Raw genomic sequence first — 16,347 nt, 5'->3', positions numbered from 1 at the left:
AAACCTAAGTGCGTGTCGTTTATCTCTTTCACGCACTCATATCGGACACACATGTCTACACATAAAAGCGTTTGTATCTGACATTTGCGGTGCATGTGTATTCTGTGATTACACATACATCTATCTGACTTGAAACATATCATAAAAATGACAAAGGATATGAAAAATGTTATACGCTTTTCCTAAACTAAATATGGGTATACAGCGGAAATCCTGCGATTTAAATAATAGTCTAAATAGTAATGCAAAAATTATTTTAAAAACTTTAGCTAACTGAAACTTTTATTTAGTTATATAGGGATCAAAAACTAGAAAATGAGTTCCTTTATAAAGCCAATGCTGATACCGGAAGAGATAGAAATTAGCCATTTACAGTTTTCAAGTTGATCGCTATAGAGGAAAAACTATAATAGATATAGAGGTAAGGACTTATGCAATTCGGTAAGTGTTTCAGGAATACATTACGTCTCAATCTTTAATCCTCTATTAAAACTAGGAGTGGTAGAAATCCACTACAACTTCCACTTTCTATATTGATTTACACAGAGCAAAAGCAATAACACATAACGGGAAGCCGTTTTTTGAAATCGACTTAGTGTTCTTAGAATAGGTACCACCTTCTCTCTTAATCCTCTGCTCAAACCGGAACCGACAGAAACCAACCACTTTCGGTTTTACCGTAGATCATCTTTGAATAAAAAAGGAGATAGATAGCCCGAAACGATTTTCTGTAATCAATTAAGCGCCCAGAAAATATTCTATCTTTTCTCTAACATCTCTACTAAAACCGAAAGTTTCACAAATCAACTACTTCCAACGTTTATCGTTATAGAGTGGAAACGGTATATATCTAGAAGTGGTTTTCTGCAATAGATTAAACGTCTCAAGAGTATTATCCATCTTTACTGCAATCTTTCTATTAAAACTGGAAGTGAGAAATATAAATCACTTCCAGTTTAACGTTAATCGCTATAGAGTACAAACCATAATAGATAGACAGAAATGACTTCGTGCAATTGATTTACCATCTCAACAATATATTTTGTTTCCGTCCGTAAGTCTACTAAAGCCGGAAATGAAAGAAATGCACTACGACTTCTAGTTTCGATACTGATATACATAGAGCAAAATGTTAAGATACGTCGAGGAGCAGTTTTATGAAATCGATTTAGCCTCCTGAGACCCGAGCATTTATTTGTCAAGAACTTTTGATGAAATTTTGTATATTAGGTAACAATAGACCCAATAGTACATATTTAAAAACCATTTTTTCATACTGCTTTCCGATTGATCAGTAATGGGTCGAATTGTATGCAGTACTTTGGGTCTCAAATTGCTATGTATTGCATACAGTACACAAGAAAAATTGTATATTTCCCTTCGTAATATAAACATAAAATATGTATAAATCATTAAACTTGAAATTTACTGCCCTATGTTTTCTTTTCTGAGAAATTATTCAATCAATGTACCTGGATCAGATGCATCCATAACCCCAATTGTCTTCTACCCGCCTTCAGCAGACAATAGAGCCACCTGTAGGTAAAAACATAAACCAGCTTCCTTTTCTGCTGTAATTTCGACACTTCCCGAATTCAATAACCGAGATTCGGACATGTTCTTAAATATTTGTAGCCATGACGGGCGTTCGAAAAACGTATTGTATGCAATACGCAGGGTCTCAGGAGGTTAAAGTTCAAAGAATAGATATCATTTTCTCTTTTCACCCCTATTATTTACTTATTTATTTATTTCATAAGGACAACACAACAAGCTTAATGCCCAGTTATAGTGTCGTATACAGAATTATTTAACATACACTATTATACATACATTATATACATACACAAATATACCTTATCTAATTATACATAAGTTATTGCATGATGATTCTTTTGAACTTGTTCCCTGACATACTAAATACATCTATTACATGAAATCTAATAATTTCATTATATGAAGCACACATTCTCCACAGAGGACAGTTTTGTAATATTTTTGTTCTTGCTTTTCTACAATAGAATGTCCCAGCGTTTGCTGTTCTAGTCTTACTTGTTGGGACACGTAATAATACTTCCGAAACTAATTCTGGACAATCAATTTTACCATTTAATAATTTATGTAAGAACAACAAATCAAAAACACATCTCCTTTTTTCTAATGTTTGAAAATTAAAATTCCTTACCAAGTCTTCATAGGTAGAAACCGGTTTTCTTGTATGGAAGCATTTTTAAGACTTTAAATTGTATATTTTCTATTGCATCAGTGTATTTAGTGACATTTGGTGTCCAAACAGTAAAACAGTATTCTGATTTTGACCTCACATATGAAAAATATAACCTTATAAATGTTGACTGTTTGTAGGAATCCTGTCCTATCCCATAACTTAAATCTAGGTTTCTATATACACTACTCATTATCACGTCAATTGTTGAGTAAAGGTTAATATGCTATCAAATATAACTCCTAGATGTTTGATAGTATTTGGGGTAGACAAGAAGTGCCACTTATTGTATACGTAAAGTTAATTTGATTTTCTTTCCTCGTGAAAGATACAGATTTACGTTTGGAAACATTCAGGATTAATTTATTCTTATCATACCACATTTGAATATTCTATAGATCTTGTTGAAGTTTCAAGCAGTCATCAATTGAACTTACTTTGGAGTATATGTTGAGATCGTCGGCAAAAAGAACTTGAGAAGTTTTAATACATAGAGGAATATCATAAATAACAAGAAGAAATAACAGAGGACCTAGATTAGATATTTGAGGGACTCCTGATAGAGTATTCAATTTTTCAGTAACAAATCCTTTGTATGATACATATTGTTTTCGGTTATGCAAGTATGATACAAGATAGTCCATTGCTTGTTTCTGAAAGTTCAGAGATGCAGTGAGAGATCATGATCAACGACGTCAAATGCCTTGCTAAAATTAGTATAAACGACATCTACCTGACCGCCTCTATCTAATTCTGTTACTACAAAATTTGTTAAAATTGATAAGTTTGTTGAAGTAGACCTATTACGTAAGAAGCCGTGTTGATAAGTTGAAAGAACAGGTTCCACATGATTTAAAATTCGCGCATATAATATACTTTCAAGAACTTTTGCAAAGGGCGATAGAATAGCAATTGGCCTGAAATTTTCTATTTCTCTCTTGTTTTCAGATTTTTGTAATGGACAAACTAAACTTTCTTTCCATTTATCTGGGAAAGTGTTTGTTCTAATAGAAATATTAAATATAGTGTAAAGTGGATATTTAAATATATCACTGCAACCTTTCACAACATAAGGTGGAATGTTATCAGGACAACAAGATGCTTTTGGTTCGTATAGCATTTCTATTTCTTCGAGTTTTATTTCATCTAATTGAAAGTTGTCTAATATATTACATTCGGTTTGATTAGCGAGAAAAGAGTCAACTTTGTACGTGGCGGGTACATTGTTGTACACTGAATGGAAATAATGTGCAAATGCCTGTGCTATTTCACTGACATGTTGGATATCATGACCATTGTATGTAAGGGAGTTTGAAGACAAATGCTGTGTTTTGCGTTTAATAAAGCTCCAGATCTGTCTTGGGTCTTTCTTGATAGAGCATTCTGAGTTTAAAATAAAAGTTTTGTAGGCTAATTTTATGTCAGATTTTATTTCTTTACGCAGTATCTCAAATTGATTGCGATGATAAAGTATATTTGTTGATCCCTTTTTCCACTTGTTATGGTGGTATGTCTTGGATTTTATTTTCTTATTTATATTATAAGTAAACCAACATGGATAACTTCTGCTGATATGTCTTTTAAGTGGAATTGGCTAATTACAACCAGAAATGGGTAATATCAACCACTTCCGGTGAATATTGGCTGTCATAAAGTTAAAACAGTACAGATAACAAGTGGCCTTAGCCAATTAGTTAAGCTGAATATATTCCTTCATTCTAATATCTCTGCAAAAACTGGAAGTGACAGAAAATCAAGTACTTTCAGTTTTAACGTTGATTGCTATAGACTAGAACCCATAATAGATATGGAAAAAAGGTTACTTGCAATGGATTAAGCTTTTCGACAATACACTTCATTTTCATCTCCTAAATCTCTACTAAAATCAGAAGTAGTAGAAGTTCAATTGGATTTCCGGTTTCAAAATTGATCTTCATAGAACAAAAGTGATAAGAAGTAGCGAGAAGAGGTTTTATGGAATCAATTCCGCTTTCCAACAATAAGTAGCATCATTTCTTTTAATCCTCTACTCGAACAGAAATTGGAACATCTATCACTTCAGCTTTTAACGTTGATTGTTGCCGATAATAGATACCGAGAAGTGGTTTTGTAATCAATTAAACGTCTCCAAAAGATATTCTAATATCTCTACTAAAACGGAAGCAGTATAAATCTACTACTATTAAAAGTTTAAATAATAAGTAAGAAAATATCACACAATATAGAAACCGAACTCCTTAACGTGGTGTACAGGTGACACTGCTAATTGTCTCAATTCTTAACTAAAGGTTATTTAATTTTGCTACTGTATGTTGTACATTTATCGTTTTTACTATATTGAACTTAAGTGTTTTACATTTTCTTAGTACTCAAGAAATAATGCTTTCATTAATAATGTTAGAAACTGTTGTAATTTTCTTGCTATACCTTTCTTCAGCCGAGTAAAAAATCAGGACACTGCGAGGCTTTTAAATAAAATGAAAATTTAGAGACAGGGTCGGCCTTAAGCCGATTGGACCGATTGTTTCCAATCGGGCCCCGTGTAAGGGGGCCCCGCGCTAGTGCTATCTACTCTATTCTAAAGTCTAATCTACTCTCCAGTGCCGTTTTAATAACATATTAGGCCCCAGAGCAAACAAGGACGTTGTGGTTCCTATAATTAAATTTTGCTCCTAATACATGCAATTAATACATGCCATTTTGCTTGCGGGGACCCCAACGCCAAGTGGCTATGTTACCGTTAAGTTGGCTCTGCTACTCTCGGTTGTTAAGTACTCACAACAACATATTGCAATACAGTTACATCCATGCACTCCACAATGGACGTATGGTCTCTCCCTAACAAGTAGTGAATATTTTGTTTTAAGTTTCAGGGCATAAGCAAATATTTTCTGAATTTAATATTGCAGTAGTTTCTCTTTTTTTACGTTTACAATTTATGTTGTAAAAATAGATATTATATACAGGGAGTATTCTGCATACCAGCAACATCCCTAACACTCCCCAAATTTCCTTGCACACACCCCTGGGCATAAAAATATTGTTTTCTTTGAGTTTATGTAAACATGTATATCATTATTCTTGGTGCATACCCTCTTTTATTTTGAACACCCCGCTAAGTAAAAGTTGCTGGCGTTCTTACTGATTATGTCATATGATTAAATAACTAACTCTATGGCCTATGAAACCCGGAGGTTCAATGCCGAGTTCACGAAAGCTCTCCACTGACAGGATCCAGTTTGTACTTAGTATTCCTGACTTGAATTCTTTTCAGAAAATACAGCTTTTAAGAAATCTTTGAACCAATGAATTCATACCAATGTGCATTTCATTATGCCTTACTAATATAATCTTATGGTAACATAGACTACACTATTGTATTTCCTGTAAAATTCTAGCCCAATATGATATACAGATGGTGATCAGACAAAAGGAAACACCTGAACGAAATTGCAACTTACCAGATTAATATGGTGTCGGGCCACCTTTCGCCTTCAGAACAGCCTTGATGCGACGTTAGATGGGGGCATAGAGGTCGCGAATGGTAGCAAGTGGAATTTTACACCAATCCTTGTGCAGGACATCGGCCAGTTCTGTGAGAGAGGATGGAGGTGGAAATCGTCGTCGGAGTCGTGTTTCCAAGACGGACCACAGATGTTCAATTATGTTGAGATCTGGGGATTAGACGGGCCAGGGGAGGTGCTGAACTTCATCCCAATGTTCCTCAAACCACGCTGCAAAAACGCCAGCTGTGTGAATGGGTGCATTATCATCCTGGAAGATGGTATCATTGTCCGGGAACAACATCCGGACCATAGGATGCAAGTGGTCTCCTAAAATTGCGACATAATCGTTGGCAGTGATTCGTCCGCTAAGTGTGACCACAGGTCCCAATGAAAACCATGATATGGCGGTCCACAGCATCACCAAGCTGCCGCCATGTTTCACAGTTGGGCAGAGACACTGCAGATCATAAGCTTCTTTGGGCGTTCTGCACACATAAACACGGCTCGTGGTTGGGAATAGGGTGAAGGATGACTCATCCGACCATATCACACTTTTCCAGTCTTCAACGGTCCAAGTTGCATGGTCACGAAAGCGTTATGGTCACTGATGAGCGGTTTGGCCCGTGCAACACGACCCCGTAAGTTCATGTCATGTAATTCGCGGCGGACTGTGATTGTCGAAACAAGGTGGGGGAGGTGCCGATTGAGTTTCTCCGTCACTTGCTCCGCAGTGGCACGACGGTTCTGCGTGACAATGTGCTTTAATACCCGGCGTAACCTGTCACTCATGATTTTCTTCCGTCCACTGTTCCGCTTTCCCGATGTGGTTTTCCCGTGTGTTGTGTAGGCCGTCATCACCTTCGATACTGTCCCACGCGACACACCTAACGCAGTAGCCACTGCAGTCACACTCACTCCACATAACCGCGCATAAACAATTTGCCCTCTTTGAAAATCTGAGAGGACTCCCATTTTACACTACCTCCGTCTGCTGCAGCCACTGGACACTGCTGTTCCACTGCGCCTGACGTAGTTTCGAGACCGACCTAACACACCACCACCAGCGGTCCGGCGCTGCGGGCGCCACGACACCATTGCCAACCCATACATCTGACGTGTTGCCAACTACAGGTATTTCCATTTTTCTGATCACCTTTTGTATTACATGACCACCTTCCTATTTAAAAAAGTCGAGCGAGATACAAGATGGCCATCTTCAAAATAGTGGCCATGATAAACACACCCTCAAATAGATGTTTCTTCGTCCCAGTGTCCGTTAATGTGTTTTTGTTTCTCATCCCTTTACCTGTTTTACAAATAAAATGAAATTTTTGAAACACATTGTTATGGCGTAGTCTGGTCAATAAGGTTTTTGGTCACTGCGTTCGTCTTTATGAACGGAAGCACTTTAAATTTTGCTTACGCTCGTTTCTTGACATTCCACACTTCTCTGCCAAGTTCGTTCAAGAAACTAGATCTTGCAATATTAGATAGATGTGTCCGATGGTACTGCCGGGAGCAAAGAAGGAATAGGCATATTGGAAGGTATGTATGTCTACGGGCAGAGTCGAGTAGTCGGAAACGAATGGCAAGTAAAATAAGGAGGACAGAGCTGTTCCTGGAGAGACACTGAATGTAGAAATATTGGATGACATGAATAATTGTTAATATGAACGTAGGTAATGCGTCAAACCAAAAAGTGATAGACAAAACGGATGTATTGAAAAGTTTGAAGAGTTTGAAGTTGTGGATGAGATGCCAGACGTTGTCAAATGCCTTTTCTAGGACAAAAAGCACAAGACACAATGGGCGCATAAAATTATAAAGATTTGTGATAAGGGTGCTTAGTCGTTGGAGCTGATCCTTGATGGAGTATGACGGGCGGAAATCGTCTTTTAAAGATGGCCATGATACTGCGAGCACGGAGATAAGGATGAAGCCTATTGACGAGAATGCGTTCAAGTACTTTGCTGATATTTGAAGTGAGTTGTATAGGGCGGTAGAAAGATACAGACCTGGGTGGTTTATTCGGTTTTGGGAACATGAAAATTTTAGACATTTTCCATTCGGCAGGAAAAAAGCCTGTTTGAAGGATAAAAGTGAGTATAGAAGTTGATGAAAGGAGTGAAGGCGGACTTTCCTTGATATGGCGATATGTAATGGAATTAAAACCTGGAGCAGAGTTTCGTTTAGTCTGGACAACGAAAATGATATCGGCAGCAGTGATGAGTTCTTTAGGCGGAAATGTATGACTGGTAGGTTGGAAGAGAGGAATCGCTGTCTTGACTTTATCAACTGGATGAGAAAAATATGATCTGAGGGATGAGGGGTGAAGATGTCTTGGAGGTAGTCGGCAAAAGCATTGGCCTTGTGCTGATCAGAAACACCTTGACTGTTATTAATAATGACTGGGTAAGAGGTTTTACTGAATTTACCACAAAGCACGTTGAAACGTTTCCAGTAACGTAATGCATTTGCTGTGTCGGCGAGAGTGTTGTAAGTTTTAGTCCATTGGCCCTTTTTGTAAGCTTCAATGTGGTTTCTTGCGGAACTTTGGAACTGATTGTGAAGCAGAGAGCTTCAGGATTTCGTGTCCGGACGTAGTCACGATATGCTTGAGCGGAGCGTTTGATGTGCGCGAGGTAGTGCGGAGGCAATTAGGTTGGTATTGAGTGGAACTGGTAATTGGGATGTACAATTCAAATGCACGGCTGATTGTAGGAAAGTTTGCATATAGCTTGTCAGATGATGTAGGAGGTTGGAGATCTGCAACAGCAGTGGTAACATATGCGCGATATTTATCCCAGTTGGCTTTATCAAAGCGAGGCGTTCGGAGTGGTGGAAGCGCATTATGCGGACGAGCAGTGAGAAGATAATATGAAAGTTTGATCGGGGCTTGGTCACAACCAAGGATATCAAGGACTGTGATAGTACTGTTACTGGTAAGTGTATTTGAAGTGATAGCTATATCGGTAGTGGTATTCGACACGGATCTAGTAGGAAATGGAAGAATATGCATTATGACTGTTGTATGAGTTGTAATGTATGCTGTAAAGCGTATGCGTTCACTGGGGATCAACTATGAAAATTGATATCGGCGAGAATGATGTAATGTTTATTAGTATTAGAAATATGACTGAAAAAATCAAGTGGGATGCGAAGGCCTGGACGAACAAATAGTAGTAAAAGTGATCATGATGGACTTGAAGTACAAGATAATAATGATATGCTCCGGGAGACGTGTAACAGGACAAATGTGATGGCGATGTGGTGTGTGATTGCGAAAACCAATTGCTACTCCGCCGTTCACCCGTAATGCTGGAACTATATTGACATGACGAATGAGTGTGTAACGAGGATCTTCCAGTAACACTGCTTCAAATAGAATTTTCTTGGTAATGATCGAATATTCGTGAAAAGAAAGGCTAAATCTATGATGATGTGTAAGTTAAACAATTCTTTCTTGACTTGATGTATGAAAATGAACATAATTGTTGGTATAGGTAGCGTAGGAAGTGGCATTGAAACAGATTTAGCTGCCTTGGTAATTTGGTGTAGGATATGATTGTGTTGAAATGAATGCAATGGGTGGATGTTTCGTAGGATGAGCGTGAGAAACCGGAGAAGCTGTTGTATGATAACTGAATCTGTGGTTTGAAGATCGGTTGGAGGTAAAGAGTCTGTCATCCGGAGCGGGACGACTAAATCAGGATGTTGTTGGTCAGGTTGTGGTTTGCTCTTGCATTTATAACTATAGGCCGGATGTTGGTCGTGATAAGTGGGGCATTCAGGCGGCTGTTGAAGATTGATGCAGAGGTGCGTAGAATGTGGTCCTGTGCAATGTTCACAGATCGACGGATTTAAGCAATTAACCATGTTGTGATAATTGTAGATTCGACATCTTTCACATCTCACAGGAATAGGAGCTGGAGTGCGTGAAGGTTCAGGACTGTGGCAACGTTTGTAGATGTATGCGTCAGTAGTGAGGAATATACCGATAGTATCTTGTGAAGAGGTGAGAACGAGTACCATATATGTTGCTCCTTGATTCTTCCGTATGCGGATGACTTTATGAATGTTATGTCCCTCATATTGAACTTCTTCATGAATTTCGGTGTCGGAATATGTCGGGTCAACCCCCCTTATGACAACAGACAGATACGGTGGGCGTTTGGGTTGCGGTGCTGGTTTCTGACGTGTGGAGCAAAGAGATGTAAGAGTAGCGTTTTTCCCGAAGATTCCAAACGAGGCCTTGTTTCTGACGATGATAGCAAACTGCAGGTCTATGGACTTAAGATGTAACTGTTGCGTGTATTAATTACTTCTGCTAGTAGAATGCTTCATAGATATGTTCTGAGTTGTAATGTGATGAATTTCTCATTTCTGTACTTCGTGCCATAATTTTGAAGAAGAAATGAATGGAGAATGTGGGGATTATGAGACTGATTATTGGTGGGAGATGTTTGAGAGTTTGGAGTGGTTGTGTTGCTATTGTCATCGGCTACATCCATATCGGTATTTCCTGAAATGCCATCTCTCTGTTGCTTCTTCGACTGATGTCGAGACTGCATGATAGTATCAGCATACAGCTGTGTGTTTTGTGGATACCTAGACCGGGTGTAGACATTTGAAGTTTTGAATAGGATATTAATGATATCGCAACACTTTTGAAAACGCGTCTACCTTTAATACTACAGGATTGAACAAGAACTACTATTAAGAGACAAACAAAGAATGCGTAATAATAATAATAATAATAATAATAATAATAATAATAATAATAATAATAATAATAATAATAATAATAATAATAATAATAATAATACACGTAACTGTAGAAACACATTCATTTCGATCAGTACATCACATAAATGAGACTAGGATACTTTCTTTTTCTCAATCAAATTTGAGCAGATTAGTAATTTCAATTTCTTCATTTCGTGCTACCTATCGACTTGTGCTGTACGTATTTTTACATTGTGGCGACGTGACGTTTCCAGTGAAATCTTGCACAACGTCTTTACTAGTACCTTTTAAGAAGGTATGCAACCAAACACATTGGTCATTATCTTATTCGCCATCTTTTATCTGTGTGTATGTATATTGACCTGCCACGTGGTATTATTTCCAGGTAGTGAGACGTCTTTTACATACTCTTGTCAACTCAGTTTACGTCATAAAATGTCCATCCCTAACGTCCATTGGGGTATTCCTTACGCCGACACTGCACAAATCTGAAAACTAGAAATTTGGATAGAGCAGGTTACGATCCTTTGATGATGTCAGGCCGCATCACGTCTACGCTCAGTAGTTTGTGGAATATTTAACTCTAAAGTTTGTTTTCCCACGCTTTCGGCAGCTTATAACACGTAACCGAAGCGATTTTCTCACTATGTTTAGTAGGACTTTTTTGTTTGTTTTGCTCTCAGGAATCACCCGTTTGCTTTTGTACAACGAATTTAGCGCCCTACTATTTTGTCCGAAAAGTCGCTAACTATTTCTAGGAGGGGGTACTTGAATTCAAATTAAGTGTTTTTAATATGAAAGAAGTCACAGTAAGTGAACAAAATAACAGCAGTTTGACATGACCGTCCTCCTATCAAAGCACCGCGGTGCACCTGTAAACACGCTGCAACATTGTTGGGGTAATTGTACTCACAGATCCCAATATGCTTCGTGCCGGTGTGCAAAATTCCTAATCTTCAAGTGTATAAGGTGCATAAGGCACAAGTCTAATGTTAAATAGTAATCTTGTCATACTACCTTTTGCGCCATTTTTATCTGTATTTACGGTAGATCATGACGTATATAAAAGTTCATTGTTTTGTACACAAAATTTTAGTTATATCAGTTATTTCTTTAGTATTCTTTGCATCAATTGGCCCGAGACTGTCTTTTAAACTTAATTTATGAGAAATTCAACGGCTTGGAAGTTCCTGTACCTTTAGGTGAACACGCAAAATCGTATGCATTGCTTTCATTGCAATGTTCAAGAATGTATGAATCTCACAGTATTTCGCATGTTCAGTTATTTCACGTACAACATCAGCATTACTACCAATTATAGACGTGGAGAGATAACCTTCACGAATTGAGAAGCGAACGATCACGTTGAAATTTGGAAGAGCAACTGTGCACAATCCTATTGGATGGTTCTTTGCCTCCAAAAGGGAATTAAGTAAATTTCTGCTTTGTGTAAGTGTTAATATAAGTTTGAAATATAGGAAATCATTGCTTGATCGTGTTCTCGTTTCTCACAGAAAACAACTTCTTCCAATCGCTATGAAAAGTATACATATAGCCTCAGAAGGAACAATCAAACACAATACAGCATAACATTACCATGATTCTTAATATGTTTGCTGAAACTTTTCCAGCAGCCTCGTACTTCTTCAAAGAATATAATGATTTTCACTACGTGCCAGATGGACTAGTATCTTTGTTTAGATGTTTAGAATCTTTCCCCGACCTTTGTGACATGTATTCTGTTATATCCTGTATATGAATTTCCTAGTATTTCAGTAAAATACTCAGGTAAAGTGTTGGGGGGAAAGTGTAATTTAGATAAATACTGTAATTTATTGTTATATAGAAAGAAATTGCAAAAAATACTTAGTTGATGACATGTTTATGCCCATTACGTTTGTACATTATGAGAATATATTGTATTCTATTATCTTGGTGTTGCATATGATTGATTAGCGTTTCATTTATTCCGTAGATTTAGTAGCTGTTCTTCAATAAAATACGTTAATAGAAATTTAAATTTCTGAATTACTTCTACATATGGCTGATACAAGTGCTACATGTCAGTCAAAAGAAATGAGTGCATATGACAGATGTGTGTATTAGATATTATAATGTGTTATTTCCTCATTGAAAGCCAAAAGCAAATTCAATGAATTTAATGAGCAGATTTAATTATTTTTATGTTAAAGGAGACAGTGAAATGAAATGATATTATTGTCAATTTCTGGATTAAAACTATGTGAGTACTTATAAGTGGAAGAAACGTTCCTGGCCAAGCTTAAGCACTCCTCGCTTTGCACAATATCAAGTTAAAATTCAATGCTTTGCTTGGAAATACATGTTTATAGGGAACAAATTTCTGCTGGCGGCAGAGTTTAACAAATACAACCGTAAAGTACATGTATTTTCTGTTTACAAGTGTAAGGTTACAAGTATAAAATTATTACAAGTGCTACATGACACTTAAATTAAATGAGTGCATATGACACATGTCTGTATTAGATAGCACTTCTCGCCGGCGCTATCGCTGCAAAATTTACAAAAACTGTATTTTATGTTTACAAGTGTAGTGTTACTAACGAAGAAGGTCCATAAACCGTGAGAGTTGAATTTTGATGAAAATTTGTGACAAGATTCAGTTCAAGTTGCTAAGTAACGTAGTAATAGTCATTGGATGCGCAAATGCTTCGTTGAGCTGCTACACCGACGCCATCTTGAAATCCAGTAGGCAATGTCCAAGAATACCCTTTTGGCACAAAAATGAAAAATCTTTTGATAGATCTGACTCCAGCATTGTAAACCAAGGTAGAACATATATATGTGGGAATACTTCCGATTCATGATCGTCATCTTGTAAGGCGCCATATTGAATCGCGGTCAAATATGAAGGGTAAGGGGAAAAAAGGAGGAATGTCACAAAACTGGATTTTCGAGAAAACGGCGTTTTTATATTTTAAACCGCGTAATAAAGAATAGGGTAGTCAAATCTTTTGCCCCGTTTTACATGGACGTTTCGACATTTAGGTATGCATGGAATATACTGTCAAATAGTACTAAGACTCACCAACAGATAGGACAAAGCACCCAAAAAAGCACACACATGGACATTCCTTGTTTTTTCCCCTTACCCTTCATATGATAAATAGCAAGGGGATCATGTGGAGTATCAAATAGCACTGGAATTTACTCCTGAATCCATTTCCGTAACCAAAGTTTACATATCTGTTTACATCTAAGGTAGTATACGAATAAGTTCTGCTTCAAGCTGTGCAAAATTGTAGTATGTCGCTGTAATTGAAATTCTCAACTGGCGTTTGCCATTTTTCGAATGCTACAAAAAAAAGAAAGAAAAAAGAAAAGAAAAGAGAAAAAGAAAAGAAAAGAAAGAAACTCAATACCAAGATGGCTAAAGTAGTCTACGGCTGCAGCAACATGTTTCACAATCGCTCTTACAAAACCTGGATTTTGGAAGCGAAAGAAGTTTGGAGTCTACGACGTGAAGAAATCGTTAAAAATAAATAGTTTAAAACTACTAGATCATAGAAAAGGTTCTTCCCTTCCAAAAAAATAAATCTAGATGGCTGAAGGGTTTATAGTTAATGGGAGAAATGTCAATTAAATATGATGGGCAATTAATTTCATAGTTTAACTCATCATAAGTTCGCACTGTTCTATTATATGTGAGCGCGCAACATGAAATTACTACCGGACTGGTTAAGATTGTGCTAGCAGATTCAATTTTCCGCAGTAGTGATATCTGATGTAGGAAACCTTCCTGGTTATTTCGTTCACTTAGAGAATTCTACCATTCCAGATGGCGATTCTTGTCCGTTGTCAATTTTTGTGACACCCATAAATTAAACTTTTTCTCCTTACTGATTAACCAGTCTTCGAATGACAGTAAGGTAGTTTTCTACAATTACACTAAGTCTTGTTGAGGATTTGCTTCCACAATGTAGTTCAAGTTCCACAATGAAGTTCTTCTGTATCCCTCCGGGTTCATTTTATTAATTTTATGCCCTAGACACAAAACTTGGCAAAGCAACAGAATATACTGTATAGTATATTCATTCACCATTCCTTTCCGAATTACCTGCTGACTTTTGCTTGTGGATGTGCAGGAGATTCATTTTGAATTCGTGAATGAAAACATCTCAAATCTGAGTACACTCTGCGTAACACTTACACACAATCCTTTTCAGTGACACACTACCTTGTGATTGACTGGCCACCCATGTTCATTTCCTAATCATATATGGACTTTATTACGTCATACGTGTGACCTTTGTAAGTCAGCTCGTTGCCTTACTGATGGTGGTTTTCTGTCAAATTTAAAGCCACACATTTGAATCATACCAGCCATACATTTGAATCAAGTAGTTCTTTTTTAAACTTTGTTTGATGTTCTAAATCGTATTCAAATTTTCATTTTTTGAAGAACATTTTTGACTTCACTGTTAAGTTGAAACTGAAGTTGCGGCACTAGGTAACATGTAACTTTTACGTGTAATATTCTTTGGAATAATACAGTGTCCAATAAACCAACTTTTTTTTTTTTTTTTTTTTTTTAGATAGTGAAAAGATATGTTTTATGTTTATACTTTCTTATATATGCTTATACGACAAATGTTTCTTTGTTATAACTTTTTATTCTGTAATAATACGAAAAATGTTTCTTTGTTATAACTATTTAAGTCCTATATACATCGTATGATTGAGTATTGTTTCTTAGTCTAGCTATAGGTAAATCATGTAATGAACAAAATCATTAACAGTTCTTAATTAATTTATGAAGTACATTTCTCTAAATAACATAATTTAATTAAAATTGGTTACATTCCGAGGGAGTTGCTGTTATAAAGTAATGTATTCTGTTTGATATAACAAATATGTTTAACGAAACAGCGAATAAGGAAATGTAATTCAATTGAGTCCGAGAGTTCGCCACTATATTGTTAGTAGCACTTTTTGCCAGGTTGAAGACAACAAATCTTACGAATGTTTTCAAACGTTTAACCACTTAACTTAATTAAACAATTGATTTTCAGCTCGAAACAATTATGTACAAACACAAGGACACCGTAGAATCGAAGAGAGAAAGAGAGAGGGAGAAGGAAAATTGAAGCAATTGGAGTTTAAGAGTTCAATTTAATTGTGTTTGAAAGCTAATTTGATTTACTAAGTTAAAACATGTAGTACGTATTCTTTGACTTCTACTCATGACACAATCTCTTACTGTTGGTAGATTCAGTTAGAAACGTTTGGTAGATTCAGTTAGAATACTACTTTTGTTTGTCATTGTAGGAATTTCACCAAGACAGTTCAGTGCTAAGTGATTTTTCTAGAAAATTTTCAAGTTTACAGTTTCTTGATTCTAAAGTTTCTGATTTAACGGCACTTGATAATGGAAACAAGTAACTCAAAGGCTCTCGTTTATTTTATACGTGATTTAGAAATATATTATGATGCACAATATAATACACTGATCACCATTAGAAAACGTAACACCAAAGAGGAAATAATGTAGCGCCGAAGTTAGCAAGCAGGGATTTGATGATACAAGTACCAAATCATTAAACTTACCGGTATGTGCGATGCTTGACAACTTGGCGACTGCGGGGCAGAACTGGCGACTATCAGTAACATGGATATTTAGAACGGCTACCTAGGTACAAATAATAAGGAAAATATAATTACAAATTATATCTTGACGAAAACGAATATCCAGCACTACGTGTTTCAAGGTGTGAAAATTTAATAATATGAACTGTAATCTGTGAGTTAATTGTAAAAATAATTTAATTTTCAAATAACGAAATAATTATAAAATTTTGTTTTGGTTAAAATAGCTTTCAATTAGTTTTCACA

Source organism: Thermobia domestica, chromosome 2 (genome assembly GCF_964235325.1).
Source record: "Thermobia domestica chromosome 2, izTheDome1.hap1.1, whole genome shotgun sequence".
NCBI lineage: Eukaryota > Metazoa > Arthropoda > Insecta > Zygentoma > Lepismatidae > Thermobia > Thermobia domestica.
The sequence above is the reverse complement of the archived record's forward strand: the minus strand, read 5'-3'. Positions refer to the sequence as shown.